The sequence below is a fragment of the Pseudorca crassidens genome, chromosome 1, assembly GCF_039906515.1.
Source record: "Pseudorca crassidens isolate mPseCra1 chromosome 1, mPseCra1.hap1, whole genome shotgun sequence".
NCBI classification, from domain to species: domain Eukaryota; kingdom Metazoa; phylum Chordata; class Mammalia; order Artiodactyla; family Delphinidae; genus Pseudorca; species Pseudorca crassidens.
The window spans coordinates 127,972,442-127,992,214 of record NC_090296.1 but is presented as its reverse complement, the minus strand read 5'-3'; the positions used below and the strand labels follow the sequence as shown (position 1 = coordinate 127,992,214).

At 55.2% G+C, this 19,773-nt stretch overlaps 1 long non-coding RNA gene and 8 other non-coding genes across 9 annotated transcripts in view; all 9 read right to left on the bottom strand.

Moving 5' to 3' along the window:
- LOC137232859 (uncharacterized) overlaps positions 1–19,773 on the bottom strand; it is a 139,756-nt gene that overhangs the window by 111,919 nt on the left and 8,064 nt on the right. The gene's annotated exons all lie outside the window — the stretch shown is intronic.
- LOC137207415 (small nucleolar RNA SNORD116) lies at positions 1,725–1,816 on the bottom strand. Its single transcript, XR_010935075.1, has one exon. It is a non-coding gene; the product is annotated as a small nucleolar RNA SNORD116 (small nucleolar RNA).
- LOC137207516 (small nucleolar RNA SNORD116) lies at positions 4,225–4,316 on the bottom strand. The gene has a single exon (XR_010935135.1). It is a non-coding gene; the product is annotated as a small nucleolar RNA SNORD116 (small nucleolar RNA).
- On the bottom strand, positions 6,784–6,875 carry LOC137207413 (small nucleolar RNA SNORD116). The gene has a single exon (XR_010935074.1). It is a non-coding gene; the product is annotated as a small nucleolar RNA SNORD116 (small nucleolar RNA).
- LOC137207513 (small nucleolar RNA SNORD116) lies at positions 9,284–9,375 on the bottom strand. Its single transcript, XR_010935133.1, has one exon. It is a non-coding gene; the product is annotated as a small nucleolar RNA SNORD116 (small nucleolar RNA).
- LOC137207404 (small nucleolar RNA SNORD116) lies at positions 11,843–11,934 on the bottom strand. Its single transcript, XR_010935071.1, has one exon. It is a non-coding gene; the product is annotated as a small nucleolar RNA SNORD116 (small nucleolar RNA).
- Positions 14,343–14,434, bottom strand: LOC137207509 (small nucleolar RNA SNORD116). Its single transcript, XR_010935125.1, has one exon. It is a non-coding gene; the product is annotated as a small nucleolar RNA SNORD116 (small nucleolar RNA).
- LOC137207598 (small nucleolar RNA SNORD116) lies at positions 16,901–16,992 on the bottom strand. Its single transcript, XR_010935175.1, has one exon. It is a non-coding gene; the product is annotated as a small nucleolar RNA SNORD116 (small nucleolar RNA).
- LOC137207627 (small nucleolar RNA SNORD116) lies at positions 19,457–19,548 on the bottom strand. The gene has a single exon (XR_010935188.1). It is a non-coding gene; the product is annotated as a small nucleolar RNA SNORD116 (small nucleolar RNA).

Genomic DNA, 19,773 nt, shown 5'->3' with positions numbered 1-19,773 from the left:
ACACGCCCGCCCTTGGCACATATTCTTCCACACAAGTGCCACGCTCTTACGGGCAAGAGATCTTCCACAAGGGAAGGGGCCTTGGCCGAATATGACGGCCTTCATCAAAAGCAGCTCGAAGGGAACCGTGACAAAGGGCACGTGAGGAACAGCTGGACTGATCAAGGGAGACTCACCAGTAGGCACACTTCCTGAGCTGCTGCCAAGACAGATGACCTACCCTTGGTTCACACACAGAGGTAATGACATGGGAAACATTCTGAAGCCCAACGTGGTGGGGAAACCCTTGCAACCAAATGGCATGGGAGCCATTCCAATGCCCATTGTGGCGGAGAACACCATTGCACCAATGGGGTCAACTGCAGTGGTACCTGGCACATTCACACTCCGGGCCCGTCAGTGACGTGACCTCGGAGAAACAGTGAGGCCCAGGTCTTCTAGAAGCAATGTGTGACCCACAGCCATGCAATTAAGAGAACCCAGCCAACAGCCTAGACACTTGAACCGCTATGACTCGTCTGGCCTGTGGCCAGGCACACCGGATACCACAGTCTGGATGCACCAGCGCGTGGCAGTAAAAATGACCCCCGCACCACACACCCTCACCCGCCTTTAAATCTACAGCCTTTCCTTGGCAGCCGACTCCCTTTTTTCCGCATGGTTGTGCCCAGTGACCTCCGGGAAGAGCTGCAAACCTCAGGGAACGCTATGTGGGCCAGGTTTAGTAAAGATGTTGGGCTGGACTCAGGAACACCCTCACACCTTCAACACAGGGGGAACGTGGACAGACAGGGACAAAACACCCCACGACCTCCAAATCAGCCCCCATGAGAAGACACCATACTGTGCCACAAAGGCAACCATTCACTAGCATAGGGACCCGCCATGAAGTAAATCGACCAAGGAGGGGAAAAAGGCGGGACAGTCCACAGAAGTTCTCCCGTGTTCCCTCTCTACACGTGCCTCCAAATGCTCCTGAGGGGATATCAAAAGTGTTCCTGGAAGCCTATGGCCTCCGTCAATCTGTCCACCCACAAGTAAACATGTGGGCTTAGCCAGCCATTTCATGTGTCTTTATAGGTAGCCTTGCCCTTCCCTCTCCACCGGGATCCCAACGTGTCATGGAAAGATGCCAGAGCCACCCCTCACCAAAGAAGCTTGCTGTGACTTATCTTGACTAAGGCATTTTCTAGCCTGTTCACACAGCACACACAAGCCGGAAACAACCCGAGGAGGAGCCATCAGCTTGGCCAACCGCCCGGGGACAATGGCCCATTGGATTTCTCCCCTCATCATGAGAAACCTAAACTGCATCTGGTCTCCCAAGCAGAACATGACAAAGAGCCAGCCCTAGGCCAGGAATCCTGCTCTGACCCTGAGCATAGACTTCTCTTTCCGTGAGGGCACAAGGCAACGAGTAGCCGGTGGCGGCGGCCTGTAGAACTCAAATGCAGTCGATAGGACCACCAATGGTTCACGCTTCCTTTCCTAGCCGCATGCTCGTCCGTGGCAGGGGACAGAAGTCCTGGCTCGACCAAGGAACCCAGAGACGGCACGCTGTCCCTAGCCTTCCCACCTGGATTGGCATCCCAGGCTCCTTTCCCAATGGCTCTTCTCCCCACGAGACGGCCACAACCCTCCACTTGAACAACGTGGCTGTACACACACACGGCAGCAAACGCAACCTCAACCTCTCCCTACTTTCCTTTTGGGAGCCACGTGCTGGACCTCAGTTCCGATGAGGAGACGGTAGGGTTTTCTCACTCATTTTGTTCAGATTTCCAAGGAATGCATTTGTGGGGGTCATCATCGATCCAAGCACATGCTCAAACGCCGGACATGCAAAGTTGCAGATTCCACCAAGGGACGGCCAGTGAGCTGAATCATGTCAGCATACAGAAGCGGCCAGATCTGAGCCATGGGGCAGGAAATGCAGCCAGTTCTCAGGTCATCGAAGCTCATGTTCCCCAGGAAAAAGACAGAAGATGAGGCTGTAGCACCGGTTTTCAGTTCCCGTGGCCAAACCTCTAGGTTTTAGCAAAGAAGTGCCACTTACCGCAACAAGGTTTAAACCAGGATCCTCATGGAATGTGCGCCAACACCCCTGCGAGACTCCTCCTCCTCCCTTCACCAGGTATTATGGATTATACGGATGGCCCCAGGCTGCTCTGCTGCTGGGATTCCGTCCCTGGCAGTCCACCTGGCTCGGGCTGAGAGAACACACGCGTGCTTGAGGATGGTGCACGGGCGCACCGAGGGAAAGGGCGATACCATCTAGTGATGCGTGCTCTATATCCCCTCAACAGTTCATTTGCTGCCCATCGTGCCTGGGTGTCCGCACGTAAATGTGAAAGCAATGTGGCGTAGACGCCTTCACAGCGTGCCGCCATCAGGACAAAGAGCCCCGCTGTCCAACAACACCCTGGCCTCGGGCCCTGCAATTCCTCTCCTGAGCACTCTCCCCTCCATCACAGCTAAAGGATGTCTTCCGGAAACCCTGAGACACGCTCAGGGCAACTGTGCCTCCTCAGACTAAGAGCCGGTGACCTTTGGGGAACACACCAACTCTAAGCACACATGGCTCCACACAGTGGACGCGCCCGGAAGATCAAGAGATCTTCCACAAGGGAAGGGCACACGGCCGAATATGACGGCCTCCACCAAAAGCGGCTCATAGGGACCCACGACAAGGGCACGTGAGGAACACCTGGACTAATCAAGGCAGACTCACCAGCAGGCATACTTCCTGGCCTGCTGTTAGGACAGACGACCTACCCTTGTCGTACACACAAAGGTAATGGCATGGGAACCATTACGATGCCCAACGTGGCGGGGCAAACTGTTGCAGCAATTGGGTCTCTTGCAGTGCTGCCTGGCACTTTCACACTCTGGGTCCGTCAGTGACGTGACCTCGGTGAAACCGTGAGGCCCAGGTCCTCTAGAAGCAACGTGTTACCTACAGCCGCGCAACAAGAGAACCCGGCCAACAGCCTAGACACCTGAACCGGTATGACTTCTCTGGACTGTGGCCAGGCACGCCGTACACCACAGTCTCAAAGCACCAGCGGGTGGCAGGAGAAAAGATCCCCGCACCACACATCCTCTCGGGCCCGGAAACCTGTAGCCTTTCCTTGGCAGCCGACTCCCTTTCCGCGTGGTTTTGCCCAAAGACCTCCGGGAAGGTCTGCAATCCTCAGGGACTGCTAGGTGGGCTGGGTGTAGTACCGATGCAGGGCTGTACTGAGGAACACCTTCACATCTTCAACACAGGGAGAACGTGGACAGACAGGGACAAAACACCCCACGGCCTCCAAATCAGCCCCCATGAGAAGACACCATACTGTGCCACGAAGGCAACCATTCCCTGGCACAGGGACCCGCCATGAAGTAAATTGACCAAGGAGGGGAAACAAGCGAGACACGCCACAGATGTGCTCCCGTGTTCCCTCTCTACACTTGCCTCCAAATGTCCCTGAGGGAATACCAAAAGTGTTCCCGGAAGCCTATGACCACCATCGATCTATCCACCCACCAGTAAACCTGTGGGATTAGCCAGCCATCTCTCGTGTCTGCTTCATTCGCCTTGCCCTCCTCTCTCCACCGGGATCCCAACGTGTCAGGGAAAGATGCCAGAGCCACCCCTCACCAAAGAAGCTTGCTGTGACTTACCTTCACTAAGGCATTTTCTAGCCCTTTCACACAGCACACACAAGCCAGACACAACCCGAGGAGGAGCCCTTAGCTTGGCCAACCTCCCGGTGACAATGGCCCATTGGATTTCTCCCCTTATCAGGAGAAACCTAAACTGCATCTGGTCTCCCAAGCAGAACATGGCAAAGAAGCCTGCCCTAGGCCAGGAATCCTGCTCTGACCCTGAGCCTACAGACTTCCGTTTCTTTGCGGGCACAAGGCAACGAGTAGCCGGTGGCGGAGGCCTGTAGAACTCAAGGGCAGGCGACCGGACCACCAAGGGCTCACGCTTCCTCTCCTACCCGAATGCTGAACCGTGGCAGGGGACAGCAGTCCCGGCTAGACCAAGGAACCCACAGACGGCACGCTCTCCCTAGCCTTCCCTCCTGGATTGGCATCCCAGGCTCCTTTCCCAATGCCTCTTCTCCCCATCAGACGGCCACAAGCCTCAACTTAAACAGCGTGGCTGTGGACACCCACGGGAGCAAATGCAACGCGAACCTCTCCCTACTTTCCTTTTGGGAGCCACGTGTTGGACCTCAGTTCCAAGGAGGAGACGGCAGGGATTTCTCACTCATTTTGTTCAGATTTCCAAGGAATGCGTTTGTGGAAGTCATCGTCGAGCCAAGCACATGCTCAAACGCTGGACATGCAAACTTGCAGATTCCACCACGGTACGGACAGCGAGCTGAATCACGTCAGCATACGGAAGTGAACAAAGAAAAGCCATTGGGGAAGGAAATGCAGCCAGTTCTCAGGGCATCGAAGCTCGGGTTCCCATGGAAAAGGCCAGAAGGTGAGGGTGTAGCCCCGTTGCACATGTTCCCTTGGTCAAACCTCTAGGTTTCAGGAAAGAGGTGCTACTTACCGCAACAAGGGTTAAACCAGGATCCTCATGGAATGCGGGCCAACACCCCTGTGAGACTCCTCCTCCTCACTTCACCGGGTGTCAGGGATTATACAGATGGTCCCAGGTTGATCTGCTGCTGGAATTCCTTTCTTGGCATTCCACCTGGCTCGGGGTGAGAGAACACATGCGTTCTTTAGGAGGGTGCACGGGTGCACCGAGCGAAAGGGCGATGTCCCTCAGTGATGCGTGCTCTGTCTCCCCTCGACATTTAATTTGCTGCAGATCTTGCCTGTGGGTCCGCAGGGAAACGTGAAAGCAACATAGAGCTGACGCCTTCAGAGGGTGCGGCCATCAGGACATAGAGCACCGCTGTCCAAAATCCCCCTGGTCTCGGGCACTGCAATTCCACTCCTGAGTGCTCTCCCATCCACCACAGCAGAAGGATGTCTTCCTAAACCCCTGAGACACCCTCTGGGCAACTGTGGCCCCTCAGACTAAGAGCCGGTGCCATCTAGGGGAACACGCCCGCCCTTGGCACATATTCTTCCACACAAGTGCCACGCTCTTACGGGCAAGAGATCTTCCACAAGGGAAGGGGCCTTGGCCGAATATGACGGCCTTCATCAAAAGCAGCTCGAAGGGAACCGTGACAAAGGGCACGTGAGGAACACCTGGACTGATCAAGGGAGACTCACCAGTAGGCACACTTCCTGAGCTGCTGCCAAGACAGGTGACCTACCCTTGGTTCACACACAGAGGTAATGACATGGGAAACATTCTGAAGCCCAACGTGGTGGGGAAACCCTTGCAACCAAATGGCATGGGAGCCATTCCAATGCCCATTGTGGCGGAGATCACCATTGCACCAATGGGGTCAACTGCAGTGGTACCTGGCACATTCACACTCCGGGCCCGTCAGTGACGTGACCTCGGAGAAACAGTGAGGCCCAGGTCTTCTAGAAGCAATGTGTGACCCACAGCCATGCAATTAAGAGAACCCAGCCAACAGCCTAGACACTTGAACCGCTATGACTCGTCTGGCCTGTGGCCAGGCACACCGGATACCACAGTCTGGATGCACCAGCGCGTGGCAGTAAAAATGACCCCCGCACCACACACCCTCACCCGCCTTTAAATCTACAGCCTTTCCTTGGCAGCCGACTCCCTTTTTTCCGCATGGTTGTGCCCAGTGACCTCCGGGAAGAGCTGCAAACCTCAGGGAACGCTATGTGGGCCAGGTTTAGTAAAGATGTTGGGCTGGACTCAGGAACACCCTCACACCTTCAACACAGGGGGAACGTGGACAGACAGGGACAAAACACCCCACGACCTCCAAATCAGCCCCCATGAGAAGACACCATACTGTGCCACAAAGGCAACCATTCACTAGCATAGGGACCCGCCATGAAGTAAATCGACCAAGGAGGGGAAAAAGGCGGGACAGTCCACAGAAGTTCTCCCGTGTTCCCTCTCTACACGTGCCTCCAAATGCTCCTGAGGGGATATCAAAAGTGTTCCTGGAAGCCTATGGCCTCCGTCAATCTGTCCACCCACAAGTAAACATGTGGGCTTAGCCAGCCATTTCATGTGTCTTTATAGGTAGCCTTGCCCTTCCCTCTCCACCGGGATCCCAACGTGTCATGGAAAGATGCCAGAGCCACCCCTCACCAAAGAAGCTTGCTGTGACTTATCTTGACTAAGGCATTTTCTAGCCTGTTCACACAGCACACACAAGCCGGAAACAACCCGAGGAGGAGCCATCAGCTTGGCCAACCGCCCGGGGACAATGGCCCATTGGATTTCTCCCCTCATCATGAGAAACCTAAACTGCATCTGGTCTCCCAAGCAGAACATGACAAAGAGCCAGCCCTAGGCCAGGAATCCTGCTCTGACCCTGAGCATAGACTTCTCTTTCCGTGAGGGCACAAGGCAACGAGTAGCCGGTGGCGGCGGCCTGTAGAACTCAAATGCAGTCGATAGGACCACCAATGGTTCACGCTTCCTTTCCTAGCCGCATGCTCGTCCGTGGCAGGGGACAGAAGTCCTGGCTCGACCAAGGAACCCAGAGACGGCACGCTGTCCCTAGCCTTCCCACCTGGATTGGCATCCCAGGCTCCTTTCCCAATGGCTCTTCTCCCCACGAGACGGCCACAACCCTCCACTTGAACAACGTGGCTGTACACACACACGGCAGCAAACGCAACCTCAACCTCTCCCTACTTTCCTTTTGGGAGCCACGTGCTGGACCTCAGTTCCGATGAGGAGACGGTAGGGTTTTCTCACTCATTTTGTTCAGATTTCCAAGGAATGCATTTGTGGGGGTCATCATCGATCCAAGCACATGCTCAAACGCCGGACATGCAAAGTTGCAGATTCCACCAAGGGACGGCCAGTGAGCTGAATCATGTCAGCATACAGAAGCGGCCAGATCTGAGCCATGGGGCAGGAAATGCAGCCAGTTCTCAGGTCATCGAAGCTCATGTTCCCCAGGAAAAAGACAGAAGATGAGGCTGTAGCACCGGTTTTCAGTTCCCGTGGCCAAACCTCTAGGTTTTAGCAAAGAAGTGCCACTTACCGCAACAAGGTTTAAACCAGGATCCTCATGGAATGTGCGCCAACACCCCTGCGAGACTCCTCCTCCTCCCTTCACCAGGTATTATGGATTATACGGATGGCCCCAGGCTGCTCTGCTGCTGGGATTCCGTCCCTGGCAGTCCACCTGGCTCGGGCTGAGAGAACACACGCGTGCTTGAGGATGGTGCACGGGCGCACCGAGGGAAAGGGCGATACCATCTAGTGATGCGTGCTCTATATCCCCTCAACAGTTCATTTGCTGCCCATCGTGCCTGGGTGTCCGCACGTAAATGTGAAAGCAATGTGGCGTAGACGCCTTCACAGCGTGCCGCCATCAGGACAAAGAGCCCCGCTGTCCAACAACACCCTGGCCTCGGGCCCTGCAATTCCTCTCCTGAGCACTCTCCCCTCCATCACAGCTAAAGGATGTCTTCCGGAAACCCTGAGACACGCTCAGGGCAACTGTGCCTCCTCAGACTAAGAGCCGGTGACCTTTGGGGAACACACCAACTCTAAGCACACATGGCTCCACACAGTGGACGCGCCCGGAAGATCAAGAGATCTTCCACAAGGGAAGGGCACACGGCCGAATATGACGGCCTCCACCAAAAGCGGCTCATAGGGACCCACGACAAGGGCACGTGAGGAACACCTGGACTAATCAAGGCAGACTCACCAGCAGGCATACTTCCTGGCCTGCTGTTAGGACAGACGACCTACCCTTGTCGTACACACAAAGGTAATGGCATGGGAACCATTACGATGCCCAACGTGGCGGGGCAAACTGTTGCAGCAATTGGGTCTCTTGCAGTGCTGCCTGGCACTTTCACACTCTGGGTCCGTCAGTGACGTGACCTCGGTGAAACCGTGAGGCCCAGGTCCTCTAGAAGCAACGTGTTACCTACAGCCGCGCAACAAGAGAACCCGGCCAACAGCCTAGACACCTGAACCGGTATGACTTCTCTGGACTGTGGCCAGGCACGCCGTACACCACAGTCTCAAAGCACCAGCGGGTGGCAGGAGAAAAGATCCCCGCACCACACATCCTCTCGGGCCCGGAAACCTGTAGCCTTTCCTTGGCAGCCGACTCCCTTTCCGCGTGGTTTTGCCCAAAGACCTCCGGGAAGGTCTGCAATCCTCAGGGACTGCTAGGTGGGCTGGGTGTAGTACCGATGCAGGGCTGTACTGAGGAACACCTTCACATCTTCAACACAGGGAGAACGTGGACAGACAGGGACAAAACACCCCACGGCCTCCAAATCAGCCCCCATGAGAAGACACCATACTGTGCCACGAAGGCAACCATTCCCTGGCACAGGGACCCGCCATGAAGTAAATTGACCAAGGAGGGGAAACAAGCGAGACACGCCACAGATGTGCTCCCGTGTTCCCTCTCTACACTTGCCTCCAAATGTCCCTGAGGGAATACCAAAAGTGTTCCCGGAAGCCTATGACCACCATCGATCTATCCACCCACCAGTAAACCTGTGGGATTAGCCAGCCATCTCTCGTGTCTGCTTCATTCGCCTTGCCCTCCTCTCTCCACCGGGATCCCAACGTGTCAGGGAAAGATGCCAGAGCCACCCCTCACCAAAGAAGCTTGCTGTGACTTACCTTCACTAAGGCATTTTCTAGCCCTTTCACACAGCACACACAAGCCAGACACAACCCGAGGAGGAGCCCTTAGCTTGGCCAACCTCCCGGTGACAATGGCCCATTGGATTTCTCCCCTTATCAGGAGAAACCTAAACTGCATCTGGTCTCCCAAGCAGAACATGGCAAAGAAGCCTGCCCTAGGCCAGGAATCCTGCTCTGACCCTGAGCCTACAGACTTCCGTTTCTTTGCGGGCACAAGGCAACGAGTAGCCGGTGGCGGAGGCCTGTAGAACTCAAGGGCAGGCGACCGGACCACCAAGGGCTCACGCTTCCTCTCCTACCCGAATGCTGAACCGTGGCAGGGGACAGCAGTCCCGGCTAGACCAAGGAACCCACAGACGGCACGCTCTCCCTAGCCTTCCCTCCTGGATTGGCATCCCAGGCTCCTTTCCCAATGCCTCTTCTCCCCATCAGACGGCCACAAGCCTCAACTTAAACAGCGTGGCTGTGGACACCCACGGGAGCAAATGCAACGCGAACCTCTCCCTACTTTCCTTTTGGGAGCCACGTGTTGGACCTCAGTTCCAAGGAGGAGACGGCAGGGATTTCTCACTCATTTTGTTCAGATTTCCAAGGAATGCGTTTGTGGAAGTCATCGTCGAGCCAAGCACATGCTCAAACGCTGGACATGCAAACTTGCAGATTCCACCACGGTACGGACAGCGAGCTGAATCACGTCAGCATACGGAAGTGAACAAAGCAAAGCCATTGGGGAAGGAAATGCAGCCAGTTCTCAGGGCATCGAAGCTCGGGTTCCCATGGAAAAGGCCAGAAGGTGAGGGTGTAGCCCCGTTGCACATGTTCCCTTGGTCAAACCTCTAGGTTTCAGGAAAGAGGTGCTACTTACCGCAACAAGGGTTAAACCAGGATCCTCATGGAATGCGGGCCAACACCCCTGTGAGACTCCTCCTCCTCACTTCACCGGGTGTCAGGGATTATACAGATGGTCCCAGGTTGATCTGCTGCTGGAATTCCTTTCTTGGCATTCCACCTGGCTCGGGGTGAGAGAACACATGCGTTCTTTAGGAGGGTGCACGGGTGCACCGAGCGAAAGGGCGATGTCCCTCAGTGATGCGTGCTCTGTCTCCCCTCGACATTTAATTTGCTGCAGATCTTGCCTGTGGGTCCGCAGGGAAACGTGAAAGCAACATAGAGCTGACGCCTTCAGAGGGTGCGGCCATCAGGACATAGAGCACCGCTGTCCAAAATCCCCCTGGTCTCGGGCACTGCAATTCCACTCCTGAGTGCTCTCCCATCCACCACAGCAGAAGGATGTCTTCCTAAACCCCTGAGACACCCTCTGGGCAACTGTGGCCCCTCAGACTAAGAGCCGGTGCCATCTAGGGGAACACGCCCGCCCTTGGCACATATTCTTCCACACAAGTGCCACGCTCTTACGGGCAAGAGATCTTCCACAAGGGAAGGGGCCTTGGCCGAATATGACGGCCTTCATCAAAAGCAGCTCGAAGGGAACCGTGACAAAGGGCACGTGAGGAACACCTGGACTGATCAAGGGAGACTCACCAGTAGGCACACTTCCTGAGCTGCTGCCAAGACAGGTGACCTACCCTTGGTTCACACACAGAGGTAATGACATGGGAAACATTCTGAAGCCCAACGTGGTGGGGAAACCCTTGCAACCAAATGGCATGGGAGCCATTCCAATGCCCATTGTGGCGGAGATCACCATTGCACCAATGGGGTCAACTGCAGTGGTACCTGGCACATTCACACTCCGGGCCCGTCAGTGACGTGACCTCGGAGAAACAGTGAGGCCCAGGTCTTCTAGAAGCAATGTGTGACCCACAGCCATGCAATTAAGAGAACCCAGCCAACAGCCTAGACACTTGAACCGCTATGACTCGTCTGGCCTGTGGCCAGGCACACCGGATACCACAGTCTGGATGCACCAGCGCGTGGCAGTAAAAATGACCCCCGCACCACACACCCTCACCCGCCTTTAAATCTACAGCCTTTCCTTGGCAGCCGACTCCCTTTTTTCCGCATGGTTGTGCCCAGTGACCTCCGGGAAGAGCTGCAAACCTCAGGGAACGCTATGTGGGCCAGGTTTAGTAAAGATGTTGGGCTGGACTCAGGAACACCCTCACACCTTCAACACAGGGGGAACGTGGACAGACAGGGACAAAACACCCCACGACCTCCAAATCAGCCCCCATGAGAAGACACCATACTGTGCCACAAAGGCAACCATTCACTAGCATAGGGACCCGCCATGAAGTAAATCGACCAAGGAGGGGAAAAAGGCGGGACAGTCCACAGAAGTTCTCCCGTGTTCCCTCTCTACACGTGCCTCCAAATGCTCCTGAGGGGATATCAAAAGTGTTCCTGGAAGCCTATGGCCTCCGTCAATCTGTCCACCCACAAGTAAACATGTGGGCTTAGCCAGCCATTTCATGTGTCTTTATAGGTAGCCTTGCCCTTCCCTCTCCACCGGGATCCCAACGTGTCATGGAAAGATGCCAGAGCCACCCCTCACCAAAGAAGCTTGCTGTGACTTATCTTGACTAAGGCATTTTCTAGCCTGTTCACACAGCACACACAAGCCGGAAACAACCCGAGGAGGAGCCATCAGCTTGGCCAACCGCCCGGGGACAATGGCCCATTGGATTTCTCCCCTCATCATGAGAAACCTAAACTGCATCTGGTCTCCCAAGCAGAACATGACAAAGAGCCAGCCCTAGGCCAGGAATCCTGCTCTGACCCTGAGCATAGACTTCTCTTTCCGTGAGGGCACAAGGCAACGAGTAGCCGGTGGCGGCGGCCTGTAGAACTCAAATGCAGTCGATAGGACCACCAATGGTTCACGCTTCCTTTCCTAGCCGCATGCTCGTCCGTGGCAGGGGACAGAAGTCCTGGCTCGACCAAGGAACCCAGAGACGGCACGCTGTCCCTAGCCTTCCCACCTGGATTGGCATCCCAGGCTCCTTTCCCAATGGCTCTTCTCCCCACGAGACGGCCACAACCCTCCACTTGAACAACGTGGCTGTACACACACACGGCAGCAAACGCAACCTCAACCTCTCCCTACTTTCCTTTTGGGAGCCACGTGCTGGACCTCAGTTCCGATGAGGAGACGGTAGGGTTTTCTCACTCATTTTGTTCAGATTTCCAAGGAATGCATTTGTGGGGGTCATCATCGATCCAAGCACATGCTCAAACGCCGGACATGCAAAGTTGCAGATTCCACCAAGGGACGGCCAGTGAGCTGAATCATGTCAGCATACAGAAGCGGCCAGATCTGAGCCATGGGGCAGGAAATGCAGCCAGTTCTCAGGTCATCGAAGCTCATGTTCCCCAGGAAAAAGACAGAAGATGAGGCTGTAGCACCGGTTTTCAGTTCCCGTGGCCAAACCTCTAGGTTTTAGCAAAGAAGTGCCACTTACCGCAACAAGGTTTAAACCAGGATCCTCATGGAATGTGCGCCAACACCCCTGCGAGACTCCTCCTCCTCCCTTCACCAGGTATTATGGATTATACGGATGGCCCCAGGCTGCTCTGCTGCTGGGATTCCGTCCCTGGCAGTCCACCTGGCTCGGGCTGAGAGAACACACGCGTGCTTGAGGATGGTGCACGGGCGCACCGAGGGAAAGGGCGATACCATCTAGTGATGCGTGCTCTATATCCCCTCAACAGTTCATTTGCTGCCCATCGTGCCTGGGTGTCCGCACGTAAATGTGAAAGCAATGTGGCGTAGACGCCTTCACAGCGTGCCGCCATCAGGACAAAGAGCCCCGCTGTCCAACAACACCCTGGCCTCGGGCCCTGCAATTCCTCTCCTGAGCACTCTCCCCTCCATCACAGCTAAAGGATGTCTTCCGGAAACCCTGAGACACGCTCAGGGCAACTGTGCCTCCTCAGACTAAGAGCCGGTGACCTTTGGGGAACACACCAACTCTAAGCACACATGGCTCCACACAGTGGACGCGCCCGGAAGATCAAGAGATCTTCCACAAGGGAAGGGCACACGGCCGAATATGACGGCCTCCACCAAAAGCGGCTCATAGGGACCCACGACAAGGGCACGTGAGGAACACCTGGACTAATCAAGGCAGACTCACCAGCAGGCATACTTCCTGGCCTGCTGTTAGGACAGACGACCTACCCTTGTCGTACACACAAAGGTAATGGCATGGGAACCATTACGATGCCCAACGTGGCGGGGCAAACTGTTGCAGCAATTGGGTCTCTTGCAGTGCTGCCTGGCACTTTCACACTCTGGGTCCGTCAGTGACGTGACCTCGGTGAAACCGTGAGGCCCAGGTCCTCTAGAAGCAACGTGTTACCTACAGCCGCGCAACAAGAGAACCCGGCCAACAGCCTAGACACCTGAACCGGTATGACTTCTCTGGACTGTGGCCAGGCACGCCGTACACCACAGTCTCAAAGCACCAGCGGGTGGCAGGAGAAAAGATCCCCGCACCACACATCCTCTCGGGCCCGGAAACCTGTAGCCTTTCCTTGGCAGCCGACTCCCTTTCCGCGTGGTTTTGCCCAAAGACCTCCGGGAAGGTCTGCAATCCTCAGGGACTGCTAGGTGGGCTGGGTGTAGTACCGATGCAGGGCTGTACTGAGGAACACCTTCACATCTTCAACACAGGGAGAACGTGGACAGACAGGGACAAAACACCCCACGGCCTCCAAATCAGCCCCCATGAGAAGACACCATACTGTGCCACGAAGGCAACCATTCCCTGGCACAGGGACCCGCCATGAAGTAAATTGACCAAGGAGGGGAAACAGGCGAGACACGCCACAGATGTGCTCCCGTGTTCCCTCTCTACACTTGCCTCCAAATGTCCCTGAGGGAATACCAAAAGTGTTCCCGGAAGCCTATGACCACCATCGATCTATCCACCCACCAGTAAACCTGTGGGATTAGCCAGCCATCTCTCGTGTCTGCTTCATTCGCCTTGCCCTCCTCTCTCCACCGGGATCCCAACGTGTCAGGGAAAGATGCCAGAGCCACCCCTCACCAAAGAAGCTTGCTGTGACTTACCTTCACTAAGGCATTTTCTAGCCCTTTCACACAGCACACACAAGCCAGACACAACCCGAGGAGGAGCCCTTAGCTTGGCCAACCTCCCGGTGACAATGGCCCATTGGATTTCTCCCCTTATCAGGAGAAACCTAAACTGCATCTGGTCTCCCAAGCAGAACATGGCAAAGAAGCCTGCCCTAGGCCAGGAATCCTGCTCTGACCCTGAGCCTACAGACTTCCGTTTCTTTGCGGGCACAAGGCAACGAGTAGCCGGTGGCGGAGGCCTGTAGAACTCAAGGGCAGGCGACCGGACCACCAAGGGCTCACGCTTCCTCTCCTACCCGAATGCTGAACCGTGGCAGGGGACAGCAGTCCCGGCTAGACCAAGGAACCCACAGACGGCACGCTCTCCCTAGCCTTCCCTCCTGGATTGGCATCCCAGGCTCCTTTCCCAATGCCTCTTCTCCCCATCAGACGGCCACAAGCCTCAACTTAAACAGCGTGGCTGTGGACACCCACGGGAGCAAATGCAACGCGAACCTCTCCCTACTTTCCTTTTGGGAGCCACGTGTTGGACCTCAGTTCCAAGGAGGAGACGGCAGGGATTTCTCACTCATTTTGTTCAGATTTCCAAGGAATGCGTTTGTGGAAGTCATCGTCGAGCCAAGCACATGCTCAAACGCTGGACATGCAAACTTGCAGATTCCACCACGGTACGGACAGCGAGCTGAATCACGTCAGCATACGGAAGTGAACAAAGCAAAGCCATTGGGGAAGGAAATGCAGCCAGTTCTCAGGGCATCGAAGCTCGGGTTCCCATGGAAAAGGCCAGAAGGTGAGGGTGTAGCCCCGTTGCACATGTTCCCTTGGTCAAACCTCTAGGTTTCAGGAAAGAGGTGCTACTTACCGCAACAAGGGTTAAACCAGGATCCTCATGGAATGCGGGCCAACACCCCTGTGAGACTCCTCCTCCTCACTTCACCGGGTGTCAGGGATTATACAGATGGTCCCAGGTTGATCTGCTGCTGGAATTCCTTTCTTGGCATTCCACCTGGCTCGGGGTGAGAGAACACATGCGTTCTTTAGGAGGGTGCACGGGTGCACCGAGCGAAAGGGCGATGTCCCTCAGTGATGCGTGCTCTGTCTCCCCTCGACATTTAATTTGCTGCAGATCTTGCCTGTGGGTCCGCAGGGAAACGTGAAAGCAACATAGAGCTGACGCCTTCAGAGGGTGCGGCCATCAGGACATAGAGCACCGCTGTCCAAAATCCCCCTGGTCTCGGGCACTGCAATTCCACTCCTGAGTGCTCTCCCATCCACCACAGCAGAAGGATGTCTTCCTAAACCCCTGAGACACCCTCTGGGAAACTGTGGCCCCTCAGACTAAGAGCCGGTGCCATCTAGGGGAACACGCCCGCCCTTGGCACATATTCTTCCACACAAGTGCCACGCTCTTACGGGCAAGAGATCTTCCACAAGGGAAGGGGCCTTGGCCGAATATGACGGCCTTCATCAAAAGCAGCTCGAAGGGAACCGTGACAAAGGGCACGTGAGGAACACCTGGACTGATCAAGGGAGACTCACCAGTAGGCACACTTCCTGAGCTGCTGCCAAGACAGATGACCTACCCTTGGTTCACACACAGAGGTAATGACATGGGAAACATTCTGAAGCCCAACGTGGTGGGGAAACCCTTGCAACCAAATGGCATGGGAGCCATTCCAATGCCCATTGTGGCGGAGAACACCATTGCACCAATGGGGTCAACTGCAGTGGTACCTGGCACATTCACACTCCGGGCCCGTCAGTGACGTGACCTCGGAGAAACAGTGAGGCCCAGGTCTTCTAGAAGCAATGTGTGACCCACAGCCATGCAATTAAGAGAACCCAGCCAACAGCCTAGACACTTGAACCGCTATGACTCGTCTGGCCTGTGGCCAGGCACACCGGATACCACAGTCTGGATGCACCAGCGCGTGGCAGTAAAAATGACCCCCGCACCACACACCCTCACCCGCCTTTAAATCTATAGCCTTTCCTTGGCAGCCGACTCCCTTTTTTCCGCATGGTTGTGCCCAGTGACCTCCGGGAAGAGCTGCAAACCTCAGGGAACGCTATGTGGGCCAGGTTTAGTAAAGATGTTGGGCTGGACTCAGGAACACCTTCACACCTTCAACACAGGGGGAACGTGGACAGATAGGGACAAAACACCCCACGACCTCCAAATCAGCCCCCATGAGAAGACACCATACTGTGCCACAAAGGCAACCATTCACTAGCATAGGGACCCGCCATGAAGTAAATCGACCAAGGAGGGGAAAAAGGCGGGACAGTCCACAAATGTGCTCCCGTATTCCCTCCCGCTAGGTGCCTCCAAATGCTTGAGGGAATCCCAAATGTGTTCCAGGAACCCTATGGCCACCATCGATATATCCACACACCAGTAAACCTGTGGGCTTAGACAACCATCACACGTGTCTTTTTCACTCGGCCTGATATTCTCTCTCCCCCAGGATCCCAATGTGTCACAGAAAGATGCCAGAGCCACGCCTCACCAGAGAAGCTTGCCGTGACTAAGATTGACTAAGGCCTTTTCTAGCCCCTTCATGTAGCCACACAAGCAGGACACAACCCGAGGAGGAGCCATCAGCTTGGCCAACCTCCCTGGGACATTGGCCCATTGGATTCCTCCTCTCATCACGAGAAACCTAAACTGCATCCGGTCTCCCAAGAGAACAAGACAAAAAAGCCTGCCCTAGGCCAGGAATCCTGCTCTGACCCTGAGCATACAGACTTCTGTTTCTGTGAGGGCACAAGGCAACGAGAAGCTGGTGGTGGCAGCCTGTAGAATTCAAGTGCAGTCGATAGGACCACCATTGGTTCACTCTTCCTTTCCTATCTGCATCCTAGTCCATGGCAGGGGACAGAAGTCCTGACTAGACCAAGGAACCCAGAGATGGCACGCTGTCCCTATCCTTCCCACATGGATTGGCATCCCAGGCTCCTTCCCCAGTGGCTCTTCTCCCCATGAGATGGTCACAACCCTCCACTTGAACAACGTGGCTGTGGACACACATGGCAGCGAACGCAATGTCAACCTCTCCCTACTTTCCTTTTGGGAGCTACGTGCTGGACCTCAGTTCCAATGAGGAGACAGTAGGGTTTTCTCACTCATTTTCTTCATATTTCCAAGGAATGCATTTGTAGGGGTCATCATCGATCCAAGCACATGCTCAAACGCTGGACATGCAACGATGCAGATTCCACCATGGGACTCCCATCGAGCTGAATCATGTCAGCCTATGGAAGGGGCCAGAGCCGAGCCATTGGGGCAGGAAATGCAGCCAGTTCTCAGGGCGTCAAAGCTCGTGCTCCCCGAGAAAAGGCCGGAAGGTGAGGGTATAGCCCCGTTGCACAAGTTCCCGTGGTGAAACCTCTAGGTTTTAGCAAAGAAGTGCTGCTTACCACAACAAGGGTTAAATCAGGATCCTCATGGAATGCACGTCAACACCCCAGTGAGACTCCTCCTCCTCACTTCACCGGGAATAATGGATTATACGGATGGCCCCAGGTTGCTCTGCTGCTGGAATTCCTTTTCCTGAATTCCAACTGGCTCGGGGTGAGAGAACACATGCGTGCTTTACGAGGGTCACGGGCGCACCGAGGTAAAGGGCGATACCACCCATCGATGCGTACTCCATCTCCCCTCAACATATCATTTGCTGCCCATCTTGCCTTTGTGTCCACAGGCAAACGTGAAAGCAACGTAGAGCAGACGCCTTCAGAGCCTGTGGCCATCAGGACAAATAGCTCTGCTGTCCAAAAAGCCCCTAGTCTTGGGCCCTGAAACTCCTCTCCTGAGCACTCTCCCCTCCTGCACAGGAAAAGGATGTCATTCTGAACCCCTGAGACACACTGAGGGCAACTGTGCCTCCTCAGAATTAGAGTCAGTGCCCTCAGGTAAACATGTCCGCCCTTGGCACCTATGCTTCCACTGAATGGACGCGCCCTGACAGGGTCGAGATCTTTCACAAGGGAAGGGCCCTTGGCCGAATATGACGGCCTTCATCAAAAGCAGCTCGAAGGGAACCGTGACAAAGGGCACGTGAGGAACACCTGGACTGATCAAGGGAGACTCACCAGTAGGCACACTTCCTGAGCTGCTGCCAAGACAGATGACCTACCCTTGGACCACATACAAAGCTAGTGGCATGGGAACCATTCCTAAGCCAAACGTGGTGGGGAAAACCCTTGCAGCCTAATGGCATGGGAGCCATTCCAGTGCCCAATGTGGTGGAGCAAAGAGTTACAGCAAATGGGTCACCCGCAGTGGTGGCTGGCACTTTCGCACTCTGGGCCCGTCAGTGACGTGACCTCGGAGATACTGTGAGGCCCAGGTCTTCTAGAAGCAACGTGTTACCCTCAGCCGTGCAACGCGAGAACCCAGCCAACAGCCTAGACACTTGAACCGCTATTACTTGTCTGGACTTTGGCCAGGCACATCGGATACCACAGTGTGGACGCACCAGCGCCTGGCAGGAAAAATGGCCCCCGCACCACACATCCTCTCCTGCCCTTAAAGCTTTAGCCTTTCCTTGGCAGCTGACTCCCTTTTTTCCGCATGGTTGTGCCCAGTGACCTCCGGGAAGATCTGCGATACTCAGGGAACGCTATGTGGGCCGGGTGTGGTAAAGATGCTAGGATGGACTGAGGAACACCTTCACATCTTCAGCACAGGGGGAACGTGGATGGAAAGGGACAAAACACCCCACGGCCTCCAAATCGACCCCCATGGGAAGACACCATACTGTGCCATGAAGGCAACAATTCACTAGCGCAGGGACCCACCATGAAGTAAATCGACCAAGGAGAGGAAAAAGGCGGGACAGTCCACAGAAGTTCTCCCGTGTTCCCTCTCTACACGTGCCTCCAAATGCTCCTGAGGGAATACCAAAACTGTTCCCGGAACCCTATGGCCTCTGTCGATCTCTCCACCCACCAGTAAACATGTGGGCTTAGCCAGCCATCTCACATGTCTTTTAAACTCGCCTTGCCCTTCACTCTCCACCGCGATCCCAACGTGTCACGGAAAGATGCCAGAGCCACCCCTCACCCAAGAAGCTTTCTGTGACTTATCTTGACTAAGGCATTTTCTAGCCTGTTCACACAGCACACACAGGCCGGACACAGCCCGAAGAGGAGCCATCAGCTTGGCCAACCTCCCGGGGACAATGGCCCATTGGATTTCTCCTCTCATCACGAGAAACCTAAACTGCATCTGGGCTCTCAATGAGAACATGACAAAGAAGCCTGCCTTAGGGCAGGAATCCTGCTCTGACCCTGAGCATAGACTTCTGTTTCTCTGAGGGCACAAGGCAACGAGCAGTCGCTGGGTGCGGCTTGTAGAACTCAAGTGCAGGCGAGAGGATCACCAATGGCTCACACTTCCTCTCCTACCCGCATGCTGAACCGTGGCAGGGGACAGCAGTCCTGGCTAGACCAAGGAGTCCACAGACGGCACGATGTCCCTAGGCTTCCCACCTGAATTGGCATCCCAGGCTCCATTCCCAGTGGCTTTTCTCCCCATGAGTTGGTCACAACCCTCCACTTGAACAACGTGGCTGTACACACACAGCAGCACATGCAATGTGAACCTCTCCCTACTGTCCTTATTGGAGCCACATGCTGGACCTCAGTTCCGATGAGGAGATGGTAGGGTTTTCTCACTGATTTTGTTCAGATTTCCAAGGAATGCATTTGTGGGAGGCTACGTCAATCCAAGCACATGCTCAAACTCTGGACATGCACAGTTGCAGATTCCACCATGGGACGCCGATCGAACTGAATCACGTCAGCATATGGAAGCGGCCAGAGCCGTGCCATTGGGGCAGGAAATGCAGCCAGTTCTCAGGGCGTCGAAGCTCGTGCTCCCCGAGAAAAGGTCGGAAGGTGAGGGCTTAGTCCCGTTGCACAAGTTCCCGTGGTGAAACCTCTAGGTTTTAGC